This window comes from Mauremys mutica, chromosome 6 (genome assembly GCF_020497125.1).
Source record: "Mauremys mutica isolate MM-2020 ecotype Southern chromosome 6, ASM2049712v1, whole genome shotgun sequence".
Taxonomy (NCBI): domain Eukaryota; kingdom Metazoa; phylum Chordata; order Testudines; family Geoemydidae; genus Mauremys; species Mauremys mutica.
Window position 1 is genome coordinate 62,199,516 of NC_059077.1, and position 27,112 is coordinate 62,226,627.

The window sequence follows — 27,112 nt, forward strand, 5'->3', positions numbered from 1 at the left end:
AGTATAAATTTAAGTTAAATTTCACATATAAATGCTGAGAGTAAGCAGAATATACCCCAAAGAGAAACAACCAATAACAGTTGAAAGGGAGGAATGTGAAAAAATTCTCTTGGAGAGGTGGATGGTCTTAAACTAAACACTCAATGTTTCTTAAAAGTATTAAATAGAAAAAGTAAATCTGAGAAGAAAATGCAGCCATTAAAAAAGAAAGTGGAAAAGAGGCACCAATCTAGCTCTAGAAAGCTAAGGCAAAGATAACCAAAACCAAAGCTATAAGAAGTAGTAGTAACATTCAAAAAGATATAGAAAATGTGTAGCCAAAATGTTATAAAAGAGGATGTGTAGGTAGTAGTGATTAAATTGGTGAAGCATTTGATAATGTGTCTCACTCATCTTTGACTGTATCATGTCACCACTGTCTCTTGGGATTTATTCCAATATTCCAAATCCCTAAGAAGCTTCAAACAAATCTTGTTTCCCCTGCCTGAGAAATGTTACACCAGTTTCTCTTACTCTAAAAATAGAATGCCTGCTCTCCATCCAATTATGCAATCCCAAGCAAGAATTAGATTGTTTTCTTGGTGTCTGCTGGTTCTCCAGGGCTAGAAACAGGAGCCTTTTCTCCTGTAAGGTCATCACATTTTTATTATAGAATCATAGATTATTAGGGTTGGAAGGGACCTCAGGAGATCATCTAGTCCAACCCCCTGCTCAAAGCAGGACCAATCCTCAAATGGTCCCCTCAAGGATTGAACTCACAACCCTGGGTTTAGCAGGCCAATGCTCAAACCACTGAGCTATCCCTCCCTCCGTTAGGTATGGAAATACTATTTAAGGTCATTTTTGGAAGTGTTTCATTTGTTTTAATTTTTCTCTTCTGAATCCTGTGCAGTTTGTACTCATAGTTACTAAGGCACCAGGATTTTTGGGTGGTGGTATGTAAGAAACAGAGCCATGGAACATCATGGATTCATAGAAAACTATTCAAAAAGCTCCCTTACGTCATCTTAGAAACTCTTATACCCAGAAGCTCTATTTAAAACCTAAGTGGACACGGCAGTGTTGCTTAAAGTGAAATTCAACAAAATTAAAGTCCTCATTAAGCAATTCCTTAGAATCCTCCCTAGGCATGGCACATTAATGCCTTCAGCTAGGCAGTATGAGGAGAGTGATTAATCATATTCCTTTCCTTGCCTGTAATTTTGTCTTTCAGTAGGAAAATGCCCTGCTTCACGACGTGTCCTGGTTTATTGCATTTGGCAACTTTTGAACATCTGGGTGCATAGTGGTGGTAATTGATTCTCGGTGGTTTTGGTTAGAGAGAAAATGACAAATTTTAATTTTTATTTATTTATTTATGATGTGGAAGGGTAAGCTCAGCCTGATGTTTCAATATCTGATCTCTTTGTTGTAAATTTCATTCATGTTTCTCTTAGCTTTGGCAGTATGGCTTAGGAAATAATGTCATTGAGGCACACTTGTGGAAAGAGCTGACAGAAATTGCACTAGCGGGGAAGAGGACCCTCTTGTTCACCTCCAAGACTTGGAAAAGCCCATCAGCAAAAGACTCCCATTCAGGGAAAATTAAATGACAGGTAAGGGCATGAATGTTACCATGTTTGAGTCACTTGTGTAAAAATGAGTGGATGAGATCACCCAAGGAAACTGGAGCAAAAGGAGGAGGGGGCTAAAGGGGGAGCGCTGTGGGAGACCCCTCTCACCTTCCTGGGAGAGTGGGAGAGGGAGGAGGAGGATTCACCAAGAAAAATGTCAAGTGAAAGGCTAGAGAGGTAAGAAGATGAATTGGAGGTGCGGGGCAGGATCAGAAAACAAGAGTTTGAGGAGGAGGGTATGATCACAATGTCAAAAGCAGCAGAGAGATGTCAAGGATGAAGTAGAGGCCCGAGGTTACACCAGGGAGAGGTTGATCGAGACCTTAGTGGAAGCTGTTTCAGTTCAGTGGAGAGGGCAGAAGCCAAGTTGGAGGGGGCTGAGGGTAGGGGTAGATGGGAAGAACTTGAGGATATGGCCGTACTGCACGCTCAGTAAACTTGGAGGAGAAGGAGAGAAAAATCTGAAATCACAGGAAAAACTAATAAAAAGAAAGAATCAGTCAGCTGAATACTTTTGCACACACTTTGAAACAGAAGTAACGTATACCAGCCCCTCAACACTATAAGGGTGGCTTGAAGCTCTGGTCAGTGTGCATGGGCAGCTGGCCCAATTGTTACAGACTTGTTCATTGATAATGCCAAAAATATAAGGAGCAATCTGAGCAATGAGAAGAGAGAAACCATACAAATTTTATACTATGCATTTTTATTAGATAGCTTTGGTTTAAAAGTTATTCCCAAATGTGTCTGTGTATTCCAGCATAAATGTGAAATATAGCATGTTGAGATTACAAACCCTTTATACTAGCTTTGTAACCCAGTCTCTTTTTAGCAACATTCTTGCCTACTCTAAATCAAGGTGATCAGTTATTTCTCTGAAGGTCATGGAAACCTGAGTGCTGAAACATGCCAGAATTCTGAAACTAGTGTTAGAAGCTTGAGCGAGGCCATGATTTTTCTGTAGTACTGTGCATTAACCTATTTTTCTCACACGTACAAAAAATCTCTAACAAAAGTGTTAGGAACTGAGATGCTTTTAGCATTCTATTTCAGGATGCAATACCACAGTGGCTGAAAAGCTGCACTGTGTGAGCTACCGTCTGCAAATGGATGAAAGTACAAAGAGAGGGATAGAGTACCATAGTGCTGGATCTGGCAGAGCGCAGCAGAAGTAGGACTAAATTAAGGATATGAGGTTGGGGAGAAAAGAGCAGGAAAGTGTAAGCAATGTAAGATTATTTTCTTTAACACCTTAGTTCAATGATTTAATATTTCTGATTGAGAGCAACTTGCTTAGAATTTGATGAAGGAAAATGTGGGTCTAAATCAAGGGACAATTGTGAAAGGTGTCCAGAACAACAATAATGTTATAAGTTATTAAATCCACTGAAAATTTCAAACTGTCTTTCTATATTAGTGTTTTTCTATAGCATTTCTCCCCATAGTATTTAAGGTGTTCCTTTTAATTTTTATCGAAATCTTTCACATAATTCAATTTATGTTCAATAATTTTATTTTATTTAGAACCAGAAAAAAACCAAACCACCTTAGGCTAATTTGGGGGGTGAGTGGGAAATGCTAACCCTTAAATCTATTAAATTTGTGTGGGGATAGCCTTTCAAACAAAGGATGGCAGCCTCATTGCTTGTCATTTTAAAAGCAGAACTGAGCAAAAAAGCTCTCAGTGCTGTGCTGTAGGAAACTGAGGCAGGACAAGAGGATCTGAAAAGACAGTTCCCATCCCTAATTTCTGTGAGACAGTCATCTTTTAGAGGTAATCAAGCAGTTCATAAAATCCAGTCTGTGATTAAACATTTCAAAAGGGTCTTTCGAAGGTTTAGATTATTTAGAAGTTCTCATCAGTTAGATCAGTTATTGCATGCTAGCTTCTCATATTGGTTTTTCCATTGGTCTGATAATACCTGGGGCATATCAGCAGCAATAAGCCTGAGCTAAAAATAGCCCCCTTTACAATTTCTTCAAAAGCTAAATAGCTGCATTTGAAAGGAAGGGAGCACAGAGAGTTATGAGTCTTAATGGTGAAATTACAGGGTTCAGAACAAATGTCTAAAGATACTATTTTAAGATGCTTTCCCTTAAAAGGTAACTTTGGAGTGTGAATATTCAAATCCACGAATGGAGGATTAGAAAAACAGAGCACCATATGGCCTAGATCTGTATCTTCTCAGACTATCTCGCAAGCTCAGCTGAATCCAATCTAGTCAGCACTTGTTGGAGAGGTTTCCAAGGAAGTTCCAAGAGTTGCAGAAAGTGGTGGTGGTGGTGATTCAATCAATAGGTGGCGCTCTCCCTCTAAATCAGCAATGAAGCAATGCCGGAGAATGATGGAGTGGAAAGTAGAGGAGACACTGCTGCTAGCTGATCCAAAGTAAAACTTGGGTTGCTAAATGCCACTCATGCCACTTTTAGCAAGATTAGAGAGGTTCACCCCAGTTACCTAGCAAAGATCCAATGTGGGTAGGGAAACTGAAGTATTGACATGTCCATGTGTTCAAAAGTCATAAGGCAGGCCCTCCAAAACCATGCAATTGGCTGAAAATCATGTTGTTTAAAAAAAAAAAATTAAATTGGAGGGGAGTATTTTTATTTGCTTCCTAGTTTCGGAGCCTTTAAAATTCTCTGGATTCATGGTATCAAGTTTTTCTCTGCTGTCAGGAAGGCTAGAAACTTTTTATATTTTAAATGAAAAACTGAGATTATTATGTAATCTCTTGATTCCAGAAGCTAGGACTTTACCAAATGTTGTAGAGACTCAAAATGAAATCATGAGAGTTGGGAATGCTGAAACTGGGAACTGTGTTCTGCCTTCTTCAATTCTCCCTGTAGTTTCTATATGATATTTTTAATTTTCTGTCCTTACCTACTATGTTGCTGTGAAACAGCTACTGGTTTCACCTTAGAGGTGACGGGTGGATTTCTGTGAAGGATGAAATGCTAATTTACATATATGTCTCTAAAACACTTCTGTATCCTTTGGTTTGAGGGTGCTATGTAAACAAGCATTTTTGCTATTACTGTTATCAGTAATTTGAACAGTTCTGCCTCAAAGTAAAAGGTGGTGGTTGTTTTTTTAAAGTTAGTATGTAAGTAGGAAGCGCCCTTCCTCAGTTAGGGCCTTGTCCTGCTGCCAGTCAAGTCAATGGAAAAATGCCCATTAACTTTAATAGTGCAGGATTGAGACTTTATAAAAGTGAAGCTGTAATCCTCCATTTTGATAGCAGTCCTTCCAACAGCTGCAGGTTTCCACCTCCACTACTTTGTAATGGTTTCACTGATTAAACAAGCAGAGCTTGAGCCCAAAGGCAAAACATTTCTGGAACAAATGAGATTCTTTCTAGTGAGCAATATTCAGTAGAAAAACTTTACCTCAGCTTTATACATTTCAAAAATGTGTTTATCTGTGACTTAGAGAGACAAGGTGGGTGATGTAATATCTTTTATTGGACCAACTTCTGTTGATGAGAGATACAAGACTCACTTACAGAAGTTGGTCCAATAAAAGACATTACCTTGCTTACATACCTCTCTAATATCCTGGGACCTACCTGGCTACAACTACACTGCATTTAGCTGTGATTTGTCTGTCACAAGGCATTCTTTTGGGGACTTGGGGCTCTTCCCTGCCCCTGTAACAGTGTACTGTTTGAAAAGAGAGAGAACCTTTGATTGACAGCAGTTAACACTTAATACTGATTTGTAAAAGTACTGCGCATGAAGTATACAGCAGTTTTATATCTGGTTAACAAGCTTGAAGAGCTAGAATCAGCTTTAATGAATGAAGGGAGAGGTGGTGTCAAATATAAGAGAAAAACCTCCTTCAGCACTCTGAAGGAGGGGTGTGGGGGGTGTGTGTGCACGGATGCGTGTGTGTGAGAGAGTGACTTTGTATGGGTGATCTTGAAAGTTCACCTTTAATACTGATCTGGGGGAGCATAATCCTGACTGGTCAAATGATACAAGTTTAAATTTCCTGTGAAGGAAAGGTCAGTAATGCACTATTCACTGGGACAATCTCAACACAGTGAGTAATCATTCTGATTTAAAGCTCCTGTTGAGATTGAGTGGTTTGTCTGATTGGAAGACTAAATCTGTCCTTAATCACCCTGATAAAATGACATCACCAGGACACTATAAATTGTCAAAAAGATTAATGCCCTTTATCTGAAATGCAAACTTAATCCTGAACTTGGATAAGCGAAAACACAGACTGTGCTTGATATATTGCCTTTTCATAGTTCTACGAATTTCATTTACATACATCGCTATTAGTCTCTGAAGACCAGTGTAACTGAAAAAAACCTTTTGGGTTATAATTTTGTATTATGGCATTATTGTTCAGTGCTAGAGTATTGACAGCACTTCCATTGTAATCCTCTACCTTCACAGGATTTTGATTGTGTCTAAATGTGAATGAGCATGTTCACGCTATTGGGTAAAGAATGTACATTTTTAAATAATATATTACAATGTATTTTAATGGATTAGCAATGGCTTTGTTGTTTGAGTTTTTGTGTTCGTTACATACTTTAAATGAACTTGTATTAACATATATTTAGGTAGGAAAATGGTATATTTCTTTTGGTAAAATCTGTGGACTATATTTTCCTCTTGCATGTTCGTTTTTCCTGCTCAGGGAGGAGACGACCTGGTGAGTTTCAGCTGGTGAAGTTTCATGCTGGTTGTTCTACTGGAATAGAGCGAGTTAGACCCTGTCTGTGGAACAGACACATGGGACACACCGCCTAACCAACTGTCATTGGCTAACTTCAGTATGGCAGCACAATGGCAGCCATATATAGTCTCCTGGTGTTCATGTTGCTTCAAGCTTTGTAGCCTCAGAATTAAAGATGGCAGCTGAAATTCACTTTGTCTTTGTATGGAAAATGGCTTGGAAAACTGAATCACTGGCTAGAAACTTTAGGCATTTCCATAAACATTGATAACCTTGTAGGAGTCTCTTATGACAAATTATTAAAGAGTAGCAGGCACTACAAATACATTTCAAGCACCTGACACTGTACTGCTTTTTCAGGTGAGATGGTACCTTCACCTACATCTTCTAGCTCCCACTCCCAAAATGCCATGGGATTGGAGGGATCTCTTTGATTCTGATGGGGCCAGTCGTCGTCTTCTGGTTAAAGTCTGTTTTGAAGTTCTCATTTTAAGAGGTCTTCAAGCTGTCCTGGCCCATTTAAGAACTTTTCCTGGCTCATGAGTTGTTAGTCAGCCAAGGAATACACTGCTCCTCACCAAGGATGTCAGAGGCTATGATGTGCATGCCCTGCATGTCGTATCATTCCCTATGGCTCCACTGCTATACAAGACAGCACAGTAAAGTGGATGATGGGACTCCCTCCACCCTTTGGAAGGGAGCAGGCTTGGGAAACCTCATAAAAGTTAAATTGGTTTTAAGTGGCTATCTTTTGAAAGGGAAATGCAAAACAGAGAGCAGCTTCCACTGCAGTGGAGCTCAGGAGAACTCATTAATATTTCATGGATTTTGCAACCCTGGAGGCAAAATTAGGCTTAAAATAGCCGTGAGTAAGTAAGGACTTGTGGGTGCTATTCTCTGGTAATTCCTTTTTACAGCAAGAATCCAGGACCAGTTCAGGCAAACACTATAATTATGCAACAAAGGGTTAAAAGAAAGAGAAAATATATATTTTTTCTACTGGTGGGGCAGTTGAAATCTGTTGTACAGTTTATAGGTTAAAAAAATAACAAAACCATACAAAAACAACAACAAAACCCAACAACTTGGTGCTCTGTACCTTTTGCTAAAGCCAGGTTTAGCACCTGAATTGTTTCGAGTTACATGAGGTTTTGTTTAGCACTTTGAACACTGAGTGGGGGAGTGGGAAGTAACATGGAATGAGAGATGAAGCTGTTTTGTAGATCAGTATCCTGTTAATAATTCATCCTTCTCACATGGGGCCTTGGTCTGCACATTCTAAGTAATGTAAGGAACCCTGTTGAGCATGTGTGCATGATTTAACCTGTAATATTCTTGGTTGTTTTACAAGATTTGTTATGGATGGAAATGTGTACGCTACTGGTGCATTTCTTCCTATATAACACTGTGGGTGGCTAATACTGTATAGTGAAGGCTGAGTTCTTCCTCCCCCATTAGATTGCTCATCCTTTCATGCTGAATTATACTAGCTTTATCTCAGCCCAGAAGTGAATAATATTGGAAACTTTGCACAAAATATGTTTGGCCATTTCTGAGTTGTGCATGTATGATAAATACTTTCCCCCATATGTTGCAAACAAAAAGTTTGAACCTGATTATGGCTGAAGATATTAACATGAACATTGGCTTGTATTCATCTTGTTGAGATCAAATAATAAGTTATGTTTGGAAAAGCTTGATTCATCATTTTTAAAGTTGAGTTTAAAGGCGGAAATTTCACTCGTGAACTGGAATTGTTGTAGTCTGAATTTGTACTAGACTGGGTTAGAATAATTGAGCTGTTGAATTGCTTTAGCTTTGAGATCATCTAAAATTTTAGCTTAGAGGAGTCCTTTAAAAACTTAGATTTTTTTAGTTATGCATACATAATCAGATTCTACCATTTTCTCCTATGTTCACATCAGGTATCTTTCATATATATAATTTGGAAATGGCTGATAGTAAAAAATTCAGAATGATTGGCTTGTTTAGTAGACCTCCTTGATAGATAAAGAACAAACAAAATTTGTATTAAAAATATCATTTTTATAGTTCTAAGCATATGAGCATTTTAAGCTTAGGAGTTTCTCAAATGTATGGTAGAATTTTGCTCTGTGGTTTTCTTAGTTTCCAAACTATCTACATGTTGAGTTGGCACAGAATTTCAGATGATTCAGGGCATAAGGATACTATGGTTAATAGGGATGTAAAATACTAAATGATTAAACAGTAAGCATTAGTCTTACCGGTTAACCACCCTAACCGTTAACCTCCAGCCAGAGCAGCCCCATCCGCACAGGCCGGCCAGCCGGAGCATCCCCAGACCGAGCCCCGGGTTGGCCAGCTAGAGCAACCCCAGCCCCTCTCCCTTTAATCGGTTAACCGATTAAACAACATAATTTCAGTCGCTTAAATGGTTAACTTTTAAAATGGATATTTACATCCTTAATATTTAAGAGCAGACCTGAGTTTTGAAGTACATTGGCGAGGGACATCCTGGTTTTAGGATTGTAGTGTTAAGGACGTAGTGTTCTGGAAGTATCAAATGCAATAGTCTAGAGCTAAGAATTTACAAAATCCTTTGGCAATCTTTCATAATTCATAGATTCAAAGACTGTAAGGCCAGAAGGGGTCATTATGGTGATTTAGTCTGACTTCCTGCATAACATAAGCCAGAGAACCTGACCCAGTAATTCCTGCAACAAGCCCAGGACTTCTGGTTATGCTGGAGCATATCTTTTAGAAAGAGATCAGATCTTGATTTAAAGATTGCCAGTGATAGAGAATCTAGGTAAGTTGTTCCAATAGTTAATTATATTCCAATAGTTAAAAATTTGCACAGTATTTCTAATCTGAATTTGTCTAGCTTCAGTTTCCAGCCATTGGATTTTGCTGTGCCCCTGTTTGCTAGATTAAAGAGCCCTCTACGATCAGAAATGTTTTCCCCATGATAGGTACTTATTGACTATAGTCAAGTCACCTATTAAGCTTCTTTTGGATAAACTAAATAGATTGAGCTTCTTTAGTCTCAGGTAGGTTTTCCAGACATTGAATCATTATTGTATCTTGTGGTGGGGTGCCTGCCCCACACTTGGTAAAGAGGTTTTAATGTGGGCCTCAGAGGCCAATTAACCAAACTGCTTGCACCTGGAGTGTGGGCCAGGCCTCATTAATGATTAAATCCAGCTCAGGAGGGGCTGGGTGGAGCAGAAAGGGATTGCAAGGAAAGAGGGAGGAATTCTGCAGTTGTTCTTCTAGTAGTAGGGAGTGAAGAGACCTGTAGGGGCAGGAAGGCTCTGGCAGGGTGAGGACAAAGTCTGGGGAAAGGCTTGATAAGTAGTCCAGAGAGGTGGCAGCAGGGATTCTGGCAGGATGAACCTTGACTGCCTGTCTTAGGAATCCTGGACTAGAACCCAGTGTAGAAAGCGATCCTGGGTTCACCTACCAGCACTGGTAAGGTGGCATGAAGCCCCTGGAAAGGGGATATGGACTATTGGAAGCCCTGAGAAAAGGGCGTGTCAGACCACGAGGTTAGAATGGAGGGTGGCACACCAGGTGGAGGGATCAGAGATTTGTTTTTGTTGGACTTTCCGTTACCCCAGAAGGGGAAAGACAATGGTGACCTGGTCCAAGGGCTGAGTCACGAGAAGAAAGATTGCTGCAGGACCAGAGTGACTGTCAGCATCAGCACGGGGTGCTAGACGACAAAAGAGTGGCCACGCCCAGCCCCGAGGGGTGCCCTAGTGGTGAGTCCATTTTTCCACACAACTCTTTTCTGAAATCTTTCCAATTTGCCCCTGTAATTTTTTAAATGTAGAGACCAGAAAAAGAACACAGTATTCCAGTAATGATCTCACTAATGCTGTATAGTACCACCTCCTTGCTTCTACTCAGTATTTTCCTGCATATATATCCAAAGGTCTTATTAGCTTTCTTAGCCATTGCATTCATCAGGAGCTTGTGTTCATCTGTTTATGCACCATGATCCCGTGGTCCCTATCAGAGCATTACTTACTAGACACCCTTGTAAGTGTGACCTACGTTCTTTATCCCTAGATGTATGGACTGAGATTTGGCTATGGTGTTACTAAATGTTTTACAGTGTATTGAAGCTCATGCCGTTCAAATGAGCTCAGTTTACCAAGTTATCTAGATTTGTTTAAAACAATGGAATTTAAGCATTTGTTTAAGTGCTTTCCTGGAGAGTTAAGGAGTTAAACACATACTTTCCTGAATTTGGGCCTAAGTGACTTCCTGAGTTAGGATGCTTTCCTGAATCAGGGCCCCTGTGCTTGCTTTGACTAAAAAAGAAACAGAACCACATATTTTAAATGACAAGGCTTGAAGAACATTTGAATAGTTGGAAGGAATGCAAAAGACAGCAGTGGGTTTACTGTTTGTTTTAGCATGAAGAAGGGAGAGGAGAGCAGTGAATGAATGATATAGTGCAGTGGTGTACACAGAGGTCTTCTAGGGGGTACATCAGCTCATCTAGATATTTGCCTAGTTTTACAACAGGCTACATAAAAAGCACTAGTGAAGTCAGTACAAACTAAAATTTCATACACACAAAATGAGAAAGTAAGCAGTTTTTCAGTAACAGTGTGCTGTGAAACTTTTTTATATTTTTGTGTATGATTATGTAAGAAGTAGTTTTTAAATTAGGTGAAACTTGGGGGTATGCAGGACAAATCCGACTCCTGAAAGGGATACAGTTGTCTGGAAAGGTTGAGAACCACTGATATATTTCTCATCTTCTAAACTGGATGCAGTGCCAAACGCTGCTTGTTTTACTTATGTAAGTAGCTGTATTGAAGTCACTACACATGTCAGTAAATTGAGTGGGATGTAGCTAAGTGTCTGTGTTGCACAGTTGTGCAGTATGCATGCTACATGTAAGGCTATGTTTAAAAAAATCCGAGTGTCTATCATATTATTATTTCTGCCATGTGCATGAGGGCACAGAGTTAAGGGGAAACTTTCAAATTTAATGCTAATTTTCCTGACCTTTAAATAACATTGTACAAATGCCAAGGGGGTTCATTTTAAGGTGGTTCTTTTTGTTTTTGTTTGTATGCAGCATTATTTGATGCAGTATATGCTGGGCCAAATTCCTCATTCACTTATACTTGTTTAACCACAGTGAAAGCACTTAGATTGCACAAGTGTAATTGAAAAACAGAACCTAGATCTCTGTTTTAATAATCACATTAAATACAAATACAATTTTTAAAAGTATGATAGCTGTTGTTTTAAAAAAAAATCCTGTAAATAACATGGATGTTTTAACCTCAACTGCCAAAACCTAGAATATGCAAATTCAAGATTACCACTGAGTTCATGTTATAAGAAACAACAAACAAAACCCCAAACTCTGAAAAGTGTGAACTGTGTATCTTTTCGTGTATTTGTGTGACTCAACTTCAACTTTGTATCCCCCTTTTGTCTCTTTGACTCTCAACCTTAATGTTATTAATGTATTTCTGTGTAATACATAAAGGGTATATCATTAGTGAATGCTTGCTGCATGGGGTTGGGAAGGAGAAAGAGGAATCAAAACCAGTTTGCCTGCCAGATGTCAGAAAGAATTATTTCTATTTTGCACTGTGATGTTGTTACATTGTTGACTCTCTCTGTCTGACTGCATCATCTAAAATCTGCTTGGAGTGTTATCTAGCATGCCGTGGGGGAGTCACACAAGGACAACAGCAATATGCAAGCCTGGGTTCTTCTCCAGCCCTCCAAGAACTGTCCATATGAGACTTTATTTATGAGGAGATATAAAACATTTCTGATGAATATAGATAAAATATATTGCTTAAGTTTTGAAATCTGTCTTTTTATGATGATGCTTTAAAACAAATTATCATAAGATGGTGAAGCATGACAGTTTATGGAACTCTGTATTAGTGTTTATATTAGCAGTTTCGGTGTGGGATATTGTGAGTATTTATCTACATGTGCGCATGCGCGCACACTGTGTGTGTGTGTATTCATATAATATATAGTAATATATTTAACTAACTGGTGACTTCTAGGTCTTTATATAGTTTTAGTGCTGTTCTGGGTATGATATAAAAACAGAACCTTCTGACTAGAGTTCAGCATAAATTTCCTATTTTGTGTATCAAGACTTAAAATATTACATTAATGGATTTTTATTAATATTCTACCAAAATATACCTTCATTATTCTTGATTATTTTAAAGTATAATACAGCAACTTCACTATTAATATGAAGGATATAGCTGGGTTGAACAGCATGAAGAAGTAGTTGGAAATCGGGTTATATTTTGTTCTCATGAAAATTTATATTTAGGTCATATTTATTATTTTATGTCATTTACTAACATACATTCTGAGTTTAGTATAGGGGTTTTAACTGGGAGCGGAACTATTTTTTAAATATATGTTACTGAAGAATACAGACTCTCTGAATGTATTATAGGGCATTCCTTGATCATGGTATTAGCGATTACAGATTTTATAGAAGTCTCAGTTTTGGCTTTGTGTTTTAATGCTTTGCTTCTTACTGGTTTCATTAGCTTTTGAAATTAGGTCATACCTATTTGAAAATGGACACTGCTATTACACTCTCTTGTATGTATATAGATTGCAGGAAAAAAGCTATTGAATCTGTGCACAGAAGATTAAATGTACAAGATCTGCAGTATTTTTCAGGAGATCTGCAGCTAATGGTAAGTTAACAGGAATATAGAGAAATGCATGGATGGAGGGAAAATGAAGGGCACCTTTTTCCCCAGAGTTAATCTTTCTCTCTTCATTTAGTGAAGTTCTGTGTCACTCTTATTCTCTATTAAATTTGTTTTGAGTGAGGAGGGAGAAACATTATGGCCATAAAACTGTGTCTAGCTACCTTTATCCATTACTGTGTAGGTGAGCTTTGAATTATGTACAGTATGCTTAATAAATGGAAAATAATAGGTACATGGGTGTGGATTTTTAAATGTCAGAGGGAAACTCTTTATTCCTGCTGCCCTTAAATCCTTATTACTCAGAGTAGTCCCACTGAACTACTGGAAGGGCAAGAATTTTGAATAAACTAAGTGTGAGTGATATACACACTCATTAAAAAGTATGGTCTTTCAATACTTAAAGGGACCTGTGTGTGTCATGCTTAGTTTACTCAAAGCTCCTGCTCTTCCAATGCCCAAAACATCTCATGTTTCTATATATCAATATAATATTAATTTTCACCCTTGTTGGGTGAAACAGCACAACACAGAAACATGCAAAAATACCCAAGCCATTACTCCTAAATATAAATATGCTCCTTCTATTCATATAAACATTTGCTTGTCTCTGTGTGTGTCCACGCTTGCTTAAAACTGTTGTTTAAGATCAAAAGCCAATAAGTTTCCGTAATGTGCTCTGCAGCCTAGAAACAAACTAAGTCCCATGTGATATGGCAGTTGCTAGGGGAACTAGCCTTATTTGTGAATAGGAAGTAAAGGGGATTCTGTTTCCCAGAGCAGATATAGTTCTTACTCCCTGAACAAAGGGAGCATAAATGGCATTTCCACTCCAAATTTTGCAGGGACTTCTGAGAGAGCTATTTAGACTCTGACTTACCATCTGGGAGGTGAGGCCCTTTGTAGGTGTGGATGTATTTATATGCAACTTATGCTGTAATTTTGAAAAAGCACATCTGACTTTCCAGACTCTTTCCCATGGCAATAAATTTTACTTCTGCTGACAGCAAACGTAATTGCTTTAAGCAGAATAAAATTAACTATAAAATGTTGAGCTCTGTCGTCTTGCATCATTCTACAATTCACCGTGTGTTTTTCATACAAATGTAAGGATAAAATACATCCTTTGTATTCTTTGGAGTGCCTGAAATAACTCCCAAACAAATTCACTGAGAAATCTTTGTTTTGCTATTAGGCCTGGAGTAGATGCTTTTAAAATTGCAGAACTAACTTTGGTATGGGAATATTACCATGCTGACTCCTCCATTCAATAAAAAAAGAAGCGAATTGAGAACCTCAGTTACTGTGAAACTCATATATTTTACCCATTTACATGCTGAGAAACGCTATTTTTCAGCCATATGTACAAACATCCTAGCTTTTGAGTCCATTCTAGAGCTATAGGACCCAGACCTACAAGAGTTCTACATACAGAACTCAAAGGACGTTCTTAACTGAGAAGGCTTGCAGGTTAATTTATGTCCTTGTTCCGCAAGCAGCTCAGACGCCTTGACTCATGCAGAGCCCTATTGAATTCATTGGGATTCCATGTGGGTATAAGGATCTTCCTATGCAGATCACCTTGCTGGATCAGGGCCTTAGATAGCAAACTCTTCATTGCAGAGGTTTGCTTCTATGTGTTCTCTTTGAAGCACACTTGTGGGTGTTATAAAATAAATAATAAAGGACTGATGTCATGCTGAATAAACCTTACAGGGGTGCTGAGGCTTAATTAATATCAGTAAAGGATTTAAATTCATGAGTAGAAGGGGAGGGGTTACAAACACAACAGCAGTATGCTTAGATAGTGGAGGTCTGTAGTGCTAAGTGTCCATGACCACACTGTATGGCTTTATTCCAAGCATCTAAGAGCTCAACGTGGTTATTATTCATCTAGCGCAGCCAGATTCATCACGGTCAACTGCATGACCACCACCAGTCTGTGACCGAGCAGTGTCCCCTCCTAACATCATATCCAGTCTTTAGAGAGTGATATGCTGGGGTTTTGTTTCTGAGGAGGGCAACATGACCATAAAGGGCCAACTGGCAGTGGCCGATGATGACGGTAGTCCTCCTGGGGCCAGTTCTCAGTGATACATCCCTATCATAGATAAAGTCAAACCATCTTATAGCCAGTAGTTGCTGCTGCTCATGCATATGAAATGTCCAGCCTCCTGATGGCTTGGTAAAGCAGTGTCCATGTTTCAGATCCATAAAAGAGAATTGGAAGTACACAGGTTTGCTAAATCCATACTTTTATGTATAGTTTGACCCTTTTTTTTTTTTAGCTATATACCCTATGTGGGTCCTTCATGGCCAAGGCTGCTAAACCAGTTGTCCTTAGGATGTCTGTCTGTGCCCATTTGATGACCATTTACTGTCTAGATAGATGAAGTCATCCACTACTTCTACAGTTTGTCCAGAAGTACTGTTGTCTTGTATGACAACTTCTGCACTGACACTCTGGATTTTATTTTTGCCCAAGAAACCCTTAGCCCAAGAGCAGCTGCTTTGTGCTGGAAGCTCTCTAGTGCATTTTTGAGATCACTGTGTCTTGAACAAAGACGACTACATCATCTACATAATCCAGGTTGGTAAAAGAGGTGAACCCACAGTTATACTGATATTTGTGGCGATGTGTTCAAGAAGCTGGGGGCCGGACACATCCCTGCTTCACCCTGAATCTAGTGTGAAAACTGTCAGATCTATGGGTCCCCCAATGCACTGGTGCCCCTGAGTCATTATGTAGATCTTGAATTCGTCTCAGGAGGATGTTGGGAACACTGATGCTTCATAGGGCCTTCCACAAGGAAGCTCTAGTGGCAGAATTGAAGGCTGCTGTCAAAGGCTGGTTAAATTCATGATGGATCTCATACAAAAGACGGAGAGCAAGTATAGCATCATTTAACATCATTCCTATTTCTGATGAAGTATTTCAGTAAGTTTTAAAAATAATTTGGTTTTCAGAGCAAGTCATACCTGGTAAAAGAGGCCAAGATGAAAACTGAAGCAGGCATGCTTTCAGTTCTTCGGAACGTCATTGGATGCTTTCTCTGCCTTGATATAAAACACAGTTCCCTGTAAGAATTAAGCATCTATTTCTGTTGTATGGAATAATACAGGCCAAAAAACCCCATTGTTACAAAAGCTTTTTTTGCTTTGTCAAAATTCTTAAGGGCTTGTTAAGCTCATTAAGGCAGAAGAAAATCTATCACTCTTGTTAAGCACTTTTTCTGTATGTGTCCACAAGTCAGCAAAAAGCAACTGAGATTATGCTTTAGAAATTATCTGGAGAGAGGTTGGAGGTTGTGCCACAGAAAAAAGACACTAACAATGAAGAGTGATAATCTTGAATTCTCATTTATGCTTTGCCTAACACAAAATTTGAGCATAAAAGTGGCTATGTGAATTTTCTATGACAGCCTGGAATTACTTCTTTTCAGGACTATTTCTAGCTCTGCTGCTGACTGCTTGTGTGACCTTGGGCAAGTCACTTCACCTCTCTGTGGCTTTCTTTCTCTTTCAGGGCTGAAGATATGCATGTGTTTATGGCTCAGACTGTTCAGTCTCTTGTGCCTTGTCATAAGGAATATAGGCCTTGCCTTTTGTACAGCAAGGAAACAGTTAACAATCTTTCTAGTGGAAGAACCACAGCTCTCTGCCCTCATTGCTGGAATATTCATAGGATGGGGAGAGCCATGGAGAGGAAAAGGGCATCTGTTCCATGCTCTAGATGAAGGGGAAGCTGCTTTGGGAGTGGTTAGATGTGTCTGAACAGGCTGAGGGAAACCACCCATGCTTGGAACTCTCAGCAGAGGTGAATCCAAAAGGCAGTCTGGAAGGAATGAGTAGGGAACAGAATGGGAAATCTTTGTTTGGCTTTTAAAGGGGCAGAGTCTGTTAGCTTCATATCTTGTGGATTTTATCACGGGCTTGAAACAATTTCCTTTTAATTTCTGAAGTGACTCATCCATGTATGCAAGGGCCTGGCCTGTTACTCAGATGTGACTTTCTTGGTAAGGAGAAGCAAGATAAATAGCATAAATACTCTCTCCAGTGTGCCTGACCTGCACTCGAGCTTCCCTAATTATTAATCTGTACTTTTTGTAGTCACCTGGTTAGGATAAAAGCACTTAATCCATTTTCATGCAATGCTGGTTCTAGGCTCTTTTTTCTACAGACATGCCCTATCTTCTCTCTCTGATAACACATTTTCTCTCATGTACAATTCTGGTAATGAAGGAAAGTAACTTTTTTGTCTGTGACAAACAGGGTGGTCCAGACACCCCAACAGGAGAACTGAAGGTTTAAGCCTTAAAAAATAAGCAGTTAAACTAATTCAATGTGAGCTATATTATACTATAAAAGTATATTGAGTAGGGCTTTTGCAAAAACTTGTCATATTGTGAAGTTGATGGTCACTGAGATATGCATATAGGGTGTGGCTATGAATTTGTGTATAGAGAAAGCTATGCTCAGAATCTGAGCTGCAACTTCAACTCTGCTTCACAGCATGGTGGTGAGCAGTCTAATATGAAAGTGTAAAGCCTGAGATTGCATCTTTGTTTATTTTCAGTGTAACTTGCGAATGTTTGCTTGTCCTTACTATTTCATCTTTGAATCTGTGGTTTTTCTGTTATTAACCTTTTTGTTTATTTTAATCCCTAGCAGGTCTCTGGTGTGCAAAGGAGTATGTGTGCCAGAGTGAGCTGATGACCCAAAGGGGAACGATCCAAGTATCTGGTAATCAAGGGAGGATGTATTTGGAGAGAATTAGGACAAGAAGGGCTATTAGTGTCAACCTGCGAAGTGTAACTGGATTGGTGAGAGCCAGGGTGAGATCTTATGCTTGTGGGCTGGCTACCGGGTGTCAGAGATCTGAACCATAGCAGCACATCATAAAGGCCCCCAAGGTTACAGGGCAGGCAATGACGAACTGGTCTGGATAGTCCCCAAAATGCCACACTGTCCTTTTTAAAATTCATTAGTAACCTTTTTCTGAAGGTAAATCCTTCAACCTTATAATGATTACAACTGGGATGAGGAGGTGTATGATGATTTGGGGTGCAATTCAGACCAGTGAGGGGATGTCACTCCTGCCATTTTTTTTCCAAAGTGACAAGGTGAGTGAGGAAGTACCTTTTATTGGACCAACCTCTGTTGGTCAGAGGGACAAGCTTTTGAGCTACACAGAGCTCTTACACAGAGTCACATACCACCCCCTCCATAGCCTAACTCATTGCCAGTCACATACCACCCCCACCCTCCTGAACAACCCAACCAAACAGTCTATGCAGCCTCCAGTGCACTGGGAATTTCTAACTGGGCAAACATTAATACCTTTCAGACAGGACTTGCACTTGTCAAAAGTAATGAGGTTTCTTAAAATAGGCAAGATGCAGCTTTCCAAGTCTACAGTCATTAAATATAAGTAGTATTGGTTTATGCATTTAGGCTCTGTAAAGACGACCTTATCTAAATGTGACAGCAAATGCCAGAATTAAGATTAAATGTGCGAGTCTATTTTTAACGCTTACTCAGCCAGAAGTTTCTATTTTAGTGATGTTGGGCTTTATTAGCAATAATTGATTAGCAGTCTTTGGGGAATTAACTGCACAGGATTCATGAGTCAAGGAAAGAAAAGATAATATGTAGAATTCGTGCATTAAAATAAAATTCCATTTAAACTAGTGTATAGGTGTTAAGAGAACACGAGTGATTCTGTCTCCAGCTGAATTTAGTTTAGTGAATATGGGCTGGTTTAATTTATGAAGCCAAAGTGCACTTTTCCAGTTACTGGGTGAAAGCCTCTGACACAAGAATTGGATTCTGCAGTATACAACTGGTGTGAGACCAGAATCAAACCCTTTTTGTCAACCTTGGGAATAGATAATACTGGAACAAAAATTGTCATTTTCCAGAGTGCTGGGATTATAAATATTTTATTCTAGAACTCAAACTTATTTTCAACTATTTTCCTAACTATAAGAACACCCATGTCAAGCACTGAACTTTTCGGGTGGATATTGTTTTTGTTTGTTTGTTTATTTTACCTAATAATGGATGTGTATGCATTAGCAGAACTAAAATCTTGAATTTAGTAAAAATAGGTTAAAATAAAAATAGCAGATTTGAAGTGTTCTGTATTGTAACCAATGGCATCAGTCTTATTCAACAGCACAGTTAAATTTTAGGGGATTAGACTGATCAATCATAGCTAAAAATTGCTGTACAATTATTAACTGTCAGCTCTACAGTAGCTTTTGATAAAAACTGTACATTATATAAAATGCGGCACTCAGATTTACTACAGCCCTCAGAACTAATCATCTGAATGCCCACAGTCACTTTGGCTGCCTCAGTTTGTCTTTTCTCCAGTTAAAATATCACCATTATTTTTAGCCCAGTTATGTCTCAAAATATTTAATTTTGAGACTTTGCTGTATCATTATAACTTGAGGGATCTTACTTGCTAATAATTGCATTCTCCTTGGGTAATAAATACCTCAGGTTTGGGCCTCAGAGATGATTTAGCCCAGAGTATAGTTATTCCCTGGTAAATAGGAAATAGTTTATTTTAGTTTTGAGTTCATTTAATCAGATTATGGTAATTCCCTCATGAACAGAAAGCACCAAGTTATCATCAAATAACTTTAAATTAAATTAGCTCAGTTTACCATTTTCTGCTTTATTGGCTGAGCAAAGAGATGTTTTTCTTTTATACTCAACTTCATGGCATTCTGTTTGTATATAACACAGTATCTATAGATCAAAGAATCAGTTGATGGCAGCAGTTAACACTTCCAGCATAACAACATCCCCATCCCAGCTCTGCCCATTGCCCCAATACAGTTTAAAATGTTGACATTCTGAATGCAGTGGTGGTGTTGCCGTCTGGGTCCCAGGATATTAGAGTGACAAGGTGGGTTAGGTAATATCTTTTATTGGACCAGCTTCTGTTAGTGAGAGAGGTGGGCTTGTCTCTCTCAACAACAGAAGTGGGTCCAATAAAAGATATTAACTCACCCACCTTTCTCTCTCAAACCCAGAATGACTTTTCTGCCAGACAGAAAGAAAAGAAATAAGAGCAGTGGGGTAGCGGGGGCATGAGGAGGAAAATGGGACTGGGGTGGGAGGAGATACACACAACCAGCCCTGGGTGTGGGGATGAGGGGGTTGCAGGGAGTCCTTGAAATAGAGGAGAATGGAAGGGTGGCACACAGGGAGCTTGTAAGTGGAATGGAGGGATGCTTGGAGTCCCTGGTGGGTGCAATGTGCTCAGCCTACAAAAGCACTGAAGTATGCAACTCTCTAGTTTGGTATATATTTCTGCTGAAATAATAGGAGCTGCTAGTGTATATCTGAAGACAGAATCTGACCCCTAGTAACTAAGTAGTATTGAATGTACTGTAGGCAGGGGAAGAGATACAGTAGTGGCTTTAATTTTACAGTTTGTGCATGACATCTTCTTAATATCATTGTCCTTTCCTTCTTTCCCACTTTGTAGATGCTTGAAAAAGACTTATTCAACTGTATGATTCCCAACCTCTCTAAGTGTATATAAGCGTGTGTGTCTTTGGAAGACTTCCTGTCAGACAAGAACAAATGTGCCAAGTCTTTAGCTTCCTACATAAACATTGCAGTTTTCACTTAACACTCAGCCACTCTTATATAACATGGCAGATTAAAAGCCTGACTGTTCTCAATGTTTTATGAGCTATCTGTCCTCACCATAACAAGCAGTTATCCTTGGCCTAAAAGTGTTGCTGTGGTGATAGGCAGTTGGAAGGCTTTGCCATTTCAGCTTATTTTTTTAAAACCCTTTTTAGCACTTTATCTCTGCTTAAAATCATACCTTCCGAAAGGTTACTTTTCAAAAAAAACAGAAGATTTTTGTCACTTGGAGAGGTGCATTGAAATTAAATGAAGTTCTTTATTTGAATTGTAGGAGTTGTGTGTGTAGGAATTAGGGAAGGGGAATATTTAACTGTTGATCATCTGCTCTCCATTGTTAACTTCTTCAGAATCAGGGTCATTTTTACTGAAAATGCTTCATTCTTGTACACACAAGGGTATGTTTTGTGATTTTGATAAGCAGAGATCTGTTAAGGGAATTCTGAGAGTTTCATGTGTAACCAACGTTCATACTGAAATATACCAGAAATTATAGTGGCAGTAGGGATATATCGCACAAAATGTCTTATCCAGCAAACCCTTGTCTGATCCAGCAAATCCCTGCACATGAAAGGGTTACCAGGGATTCGACCCAAAATTTGTTTAGTATGTATAATGGTATAAAGGTCAATTCCAAAACATATACTTAATTGTTGTAAACAAACATCTAACCAAATGTATTTTTTATTTGTTTTAAGTTTTTATGCTGACACAGCGACACATCTGGTGAGAGTTCTTGTGGCCAGTGTGAAATGAGTTAAATGACTTCAGTCCAGTTCTCAGTAATAAGGTGGTTAAGTGACTTCAGTCCTCAGAAATCGAACTCAACAATAAGTATGGAATGTTTTGCAGACAGACTCAGAGAAGAAAAGCATTGAAAGGGCCAGTGAGGAGGAAGTCCCCTTACACTTCAAGAGATGGTTTATTGAAGACAGTTGATGGAATAGAGTGGAAGACTTGCACTGCCAGTATATATACTGTGCCCATTCTGAGGAGAACAGTAATTCAGCCTCCAAGACAGTCAAGCTGGCATCTTCTGTGAGCACTAACATTATCTGAAAATATATAATTTTGTGGGATTTCAAAATAAAAATCGAATATAAAGCTGAGTGGTAGTTAAATTAAAAATAAAAATGATACTAAACGCTGAGGAGAATTCTTGGGAAAAGATAACATAGTGATACAAATTTTGGTGTATGGATTGCAATTATGTATTATGCTATGTGAGGTTATCTTCTGTAAGTAAGTAGCATAAGGCAAATGAGGATACCAGTAATATATTATAAGTGTTGAGGATTTTGCATTAGTGTATCTAACAGGAAAAATGACCTGCAAAACATGCCAGAAAATTACTGATTACAGAACCTTGTGAAAATATTTCTCTCTCACTATGATGAAATACAGTTTTACATTCTTGATATTAAATCAGGTCACTTCAGTTTGGCTTTTCAATGACGTTTTTAATTCTATCAGAGAAGACACACTGTGTACATAAAAAGTAGGTCACACTGCATAGATTTCACTATAAGACTGATAAAATATGCTTGCATATTGAATCTCCTTGGTGTGAAAGATAGATGGTTCTGACATTGGGATTTGGCATTAGAAAGATTGCATATATACATTTGATGGTGATATCATTATAATAACTTTTAACCTATTTTTCACATAAACATTTATTTGACTAATTTCTTTAATTATGCTCTGCTAATTCAATCGATATTGCCAGGTAGGTTAGACCCAAAATGTAGGTATTGTGTAAATATATGTAGAAAATACAGAATGGCATGATATATAAAGCTTTTATCAACAATTTTGGGATGGCTACATTACTCATGAATGGCTATGAAACACACCATGCCATATATTCTGTATATGCCCTCTCTGGTATAGGAAAAACTATGTTAGGAAAATCTGTGGTGGTTTTTTTTTAATATTGAGGCTATTTTGTATCCCTTCACCTGTTGAGCTAGGTGTCTTAATTACCAGCCCTATGAGTACTAATTGTACAGGGCTCAGGAGAAATAATAAAAACTTATGAAAATGGCCCAAAATAACTTTTCTATATCTACAAAAAAGCCCATTATCTTGAGTTTTTCCAGGGGTAGAAGGGAAGGCTGAGTCCCACTGGGGAGATAGGAATCTACCAGTCTCCCTTTTCCAGTGGTACTGTATAAAGCTCATGTTCCTCCTTCAAGTGATTGCACATGTGCATTCCACTTTGTTGCCCGTGTGCCCAGCACATGGCTGTTGGGAACTATTTCCCTCAGAGGTGCCAGTTGAGTGACTCGAGCGCCCTCTGCTGCCACCTGTCACTGTATGCAGGTATAAAGGGCAGAGCTGCAACTAGCCCCCCTCAATTGCTTCTTACTGCCTGTGATAGTCATTGGAACCAAGCAGAATAAGGACAGTGGACTTCAGAAAAGCAGCATTTAGCAAACTCTGAGAATTGGTAGGTAAAGTTCCATGGGGAAAAAAAGTTAAGGGAGAAAGGAGTTCAGGAGAGCTGGCAGTTTCTCAAGGAGACAATATTAAGTGCACAACTGCCAACTATTCCAATGCACAAGAAAGATAGGAAGAATAATAAGAAACCAATATGTCAACACCAGGAGCTCTTTAATGACCTGAAAATCAAAAAAGAATCCTTTAAAAAGTGGAAACATGGATGAAGTGCTAAGGAGGACTACAAAAGAATAGCACAAGCTAGTAGGGGAAAAATCAGAAATGCTAAGATGCAAAATGAGTTATACCTAGCAAGGGATGTAAAAGGCACTAAAAGAGGTTCTATACAAGCATTAGAAGCAAGAGGAAGGAAAGTGTAGGTCCTCTAGTTAGCAAAGAAGGAGAGCTAATAATTGATGATCTCAGTAAGACAGGTGTTTTAATGCCTATTTTGCTCCAGTCTTCACTAAAACGGTTTATGGTAACCAGATACTCAACACAATTAATATTAACAAGTCGGAAAGGAACACAAGCCAAAAGAGGGAAAGAACAGATTAACAAATATGTAGATAAGTTAGATGTGTTCAAGTTGGCAGAACCTGAAGAAATTCATCCTAGGATATTTAAGGAACTGCATTCCTTGTTTCTATACATATAATTTTGCAATTGGCAGTATTAAAACATGTTTTATTTGAATGTCCAAGCTTATTAAGCAATCCAGATTGCTCTGTATGATGGTCCTGTCCTCATGGTTATTTTCCACTCCACCAATATTTGTGCTATTTTCTTTCAGTAGTGATTTCATATTCCAGATCATTGATGAAAATGTTAAATAACATCAGAACTAGTTCTAATCCCTGAGGACCACAGCAGAAACACTCCCATTCAATTATTTATAGCCTAATGATGACTACTTTTTGAGATCTGTCAGCCAGTTCTTAATCTATTTAACTTGTACCTTATTGACATTGCATAATGATAATCTTGTAATAAGAAAGTCATGTGGTACTAAGTCAAATGCCTTATGCAGATAAATTGTTTTCCTTCCTAGTGAGAATCCTGGAGTGTGGCTGGATTTTCAGTGCTCTGTATCAGTGTCCACACAAAACATTACTGTGTGGCAAGCTGGTGCACTGTGAATTAACACCACGGCTTGCCACTCTGTACCTCACCATGTAGACAAGCCCTTAGAGTCTTTCTGAATTATTCATTTAGAGGAACAGAGACCCCGGGGGTAAAAACCCTCATATAAAATATATTAACATGATCAAAACCTATTTGACATCTATAGCAGAATTAACCTTTAAACAAGGGATTCTAAAGCACACTGGTGTTTCTCTTTGAAGTGTATTTGAAATTCAGTTTTGTGTTTTGCTTTTCCTCTGCTTTATAATTTTAAAATGGGTCAGAGAGAGAGAGAGAGAGAGAGAGAGAGAGAGTGTGTGTGTGTGAGAGAGAGACAATATGTATAATCTTCAGTAAGGAGAGTTGTCGTTATTGGGAGCTTCCTGATACATTGAGATGAGAAGATATTCCAGAGTGGCCTAAGCCTAGCTTTTTACTTCTGAAGAATTTAAGGGCAGGTCTACACTACAGCAGGTATCGACGCTCTGAGATGGATCCATCGGTGGTTGATTTAGTGGATCTAGTAAAGACCCACCAAATTGACTGCAAATCACTCTCCAGTCGACCCCTGTACTCTACTCCTGACAAGAAGAGTAAGGTAAGTCGATGAGAGATTTTCTCCCATTGTGTAGACCCCACGGTAACGCGACCTAAGGTACGTAGCTGGAGTTGCGTAGCATAGGTCAACTCACCACAGTAGTGTAGACATAGCCTAAGTCTTGGAAGGTTTGTTTCACCCAGATTGCTTTATTTAGTTTTACTCCCTCATGAGCAGTTTATAGCTTTTCTGAGATACAGGAATCAATACAGATACACTGCTCTCTAGAGTGGTCTAACCGATGACACATTCAGCAGTGCTGCCTCTTCAATTTACTTGTGCTGCATTTCTGTAATGAGTCTCCTCAGCATTATGTTTGGTATTTTCACTGGAATTCTAGAGTTAATGGAGCCCAGGATTTATCTCAGTATATTAATTTTCAAATCCTGTTACTGGTCAGAAGCCGTTGTACCATACATCATTTTTCAAACGTATTTCCTCTTGATATATTTTGCTCAAAGGCCTGTTCTCTCTGCATTAATGTGCACTTCGTGGAACTGCATTTGATAAATAATTATTAATTGCCATCCATTTAACCCAGGTGTTTGGGTGACCTAATTGTCTCATATGGTATTTGATGGCAATATTAATCTTACATTTGATTGAATAAACATAAAATAAATCACCAGAAGTCAGTAAGGAGTTATATTTAATATATAATTTTTCTATTAACATTAGAGCTAGATGAAGCATTTTCAGTGAACAGTTCAGTTGCCAAAAAAAGGAGGGGGGAAAAAAAAAAGGCAGTTTCGGTTCAACCGAAATGATTTGTGAATTTTGTTGAATTTGCTGAATAGTTTCAGCCAAAACAAAAAATAGAAACGTTTTGGTAATGCTGAAACGTGTGTCAGGTTGAAATATATATTCATATATATATTTCAATTTTGACATAAGTTAAAGGGCTGGATTCACAAATGGGGGAGGGGAGAAGGAGGAGGTGGTGGTGGTTGAAGTCTACCTTTATGAGCTCTAGCCCAGGGGTTAGGGCATTCAGCTGGGATGTGGGAGACCCAGGTTCAGTTCTCTCTCTGCCTGTTGTGGAGAAGGTATTTGAACTTGGTTATACCACATTGCAAAAGAATCCCCTAGCCACTGGGCTATGGGATATTCTGCTATGGAGCTTTCACAATGTCTCCTGTTGAAGCTGTTCCACTTATTATAAATAAATAATCATTGGGGTAGGGACTTGAACTTGCATTTCCCCCATCCTAGGTCAGTGCCCTAATATCTCCCAGACTTTTATACTCATGTGATGTGACCTTTCTCCTCCAATGGAGTAAGTGGGTGGGGAATGTGATTCCATCCTTGACTTGCTGATGAGGGCAACTGAGCAGAGACTTTTTTAAATTTGCTGTCAGCCGCAAATTATTATTCCTCCTTATGCTACTCCTTCCCTCCCTTCCCCTCCCAAAAAAGGGTGGGGGCAGCAGGGGAGAAATTGTGACTTGAGGTGTGTTTTGGAGTCACTATGCCATACAGGGATACTCTTGAGGCATGGTGCAGTGTGAACAGTGCCCTTTGCTCTGGGCTCTGCCTTAAGTCACAGTGGAACCACTACTGAAGAGATGCATTGGAAATGCATTAGTCATCACAGTTCCTTTATGTAGTGTAGTTTCTAAGACGGGGTGGGCAAACTTTTTGCCCGAGGGCCACATCTGGGTATGGAAATTGTATGACGGGCCATGAATGCTCAAGAAATTGGGGGTTGGGATGTGGGCTCCGACTGGGGTGTAGGCTTGGGGGAAGGCATAAATGAGGAGTTCAGGGTATGAGAGGGGGCTCCAGGCTGAGGCAGGGGGTTGGGGTGCGGGTGGGGGGGTGAGGGCTCTGGGGTGCAGGAGGGTCGGACTGAGGGGTTCGGAGGGCGGGCAATGGGAGCTGTGGGGATGGCACTTGGGGCGGGGGCAGTGTGCAGATCCCCCTGTCTGCCCCTATGCGTAGGAGCCGGAGGGGGGACATGCAGGGCTGGCTCCAGGGTTTTTGCCGCCCCAAGCAGCAAAAAAAATAAAAAGACACCGTGATCGCGATCAGCTCTACTGTTGCTGCTCCAGTCTTCGGTGGCAATTCAGCGGCTGGACCTTCCCTCCGACAGGGAGTGAGGGACTTGCTGCCGAAGAGCCAGACGTGCCATCCCTCTCTGTTGGCCTCCCCAAGCACCTGCTTGCTGGGCTGATGCCTGGAGCTAGCCCTGGGGACATGCTACTGCTTCCAGGAGCCGCTTGGAGCCACAGCACGTATGGAGCAGGGCAAGCCC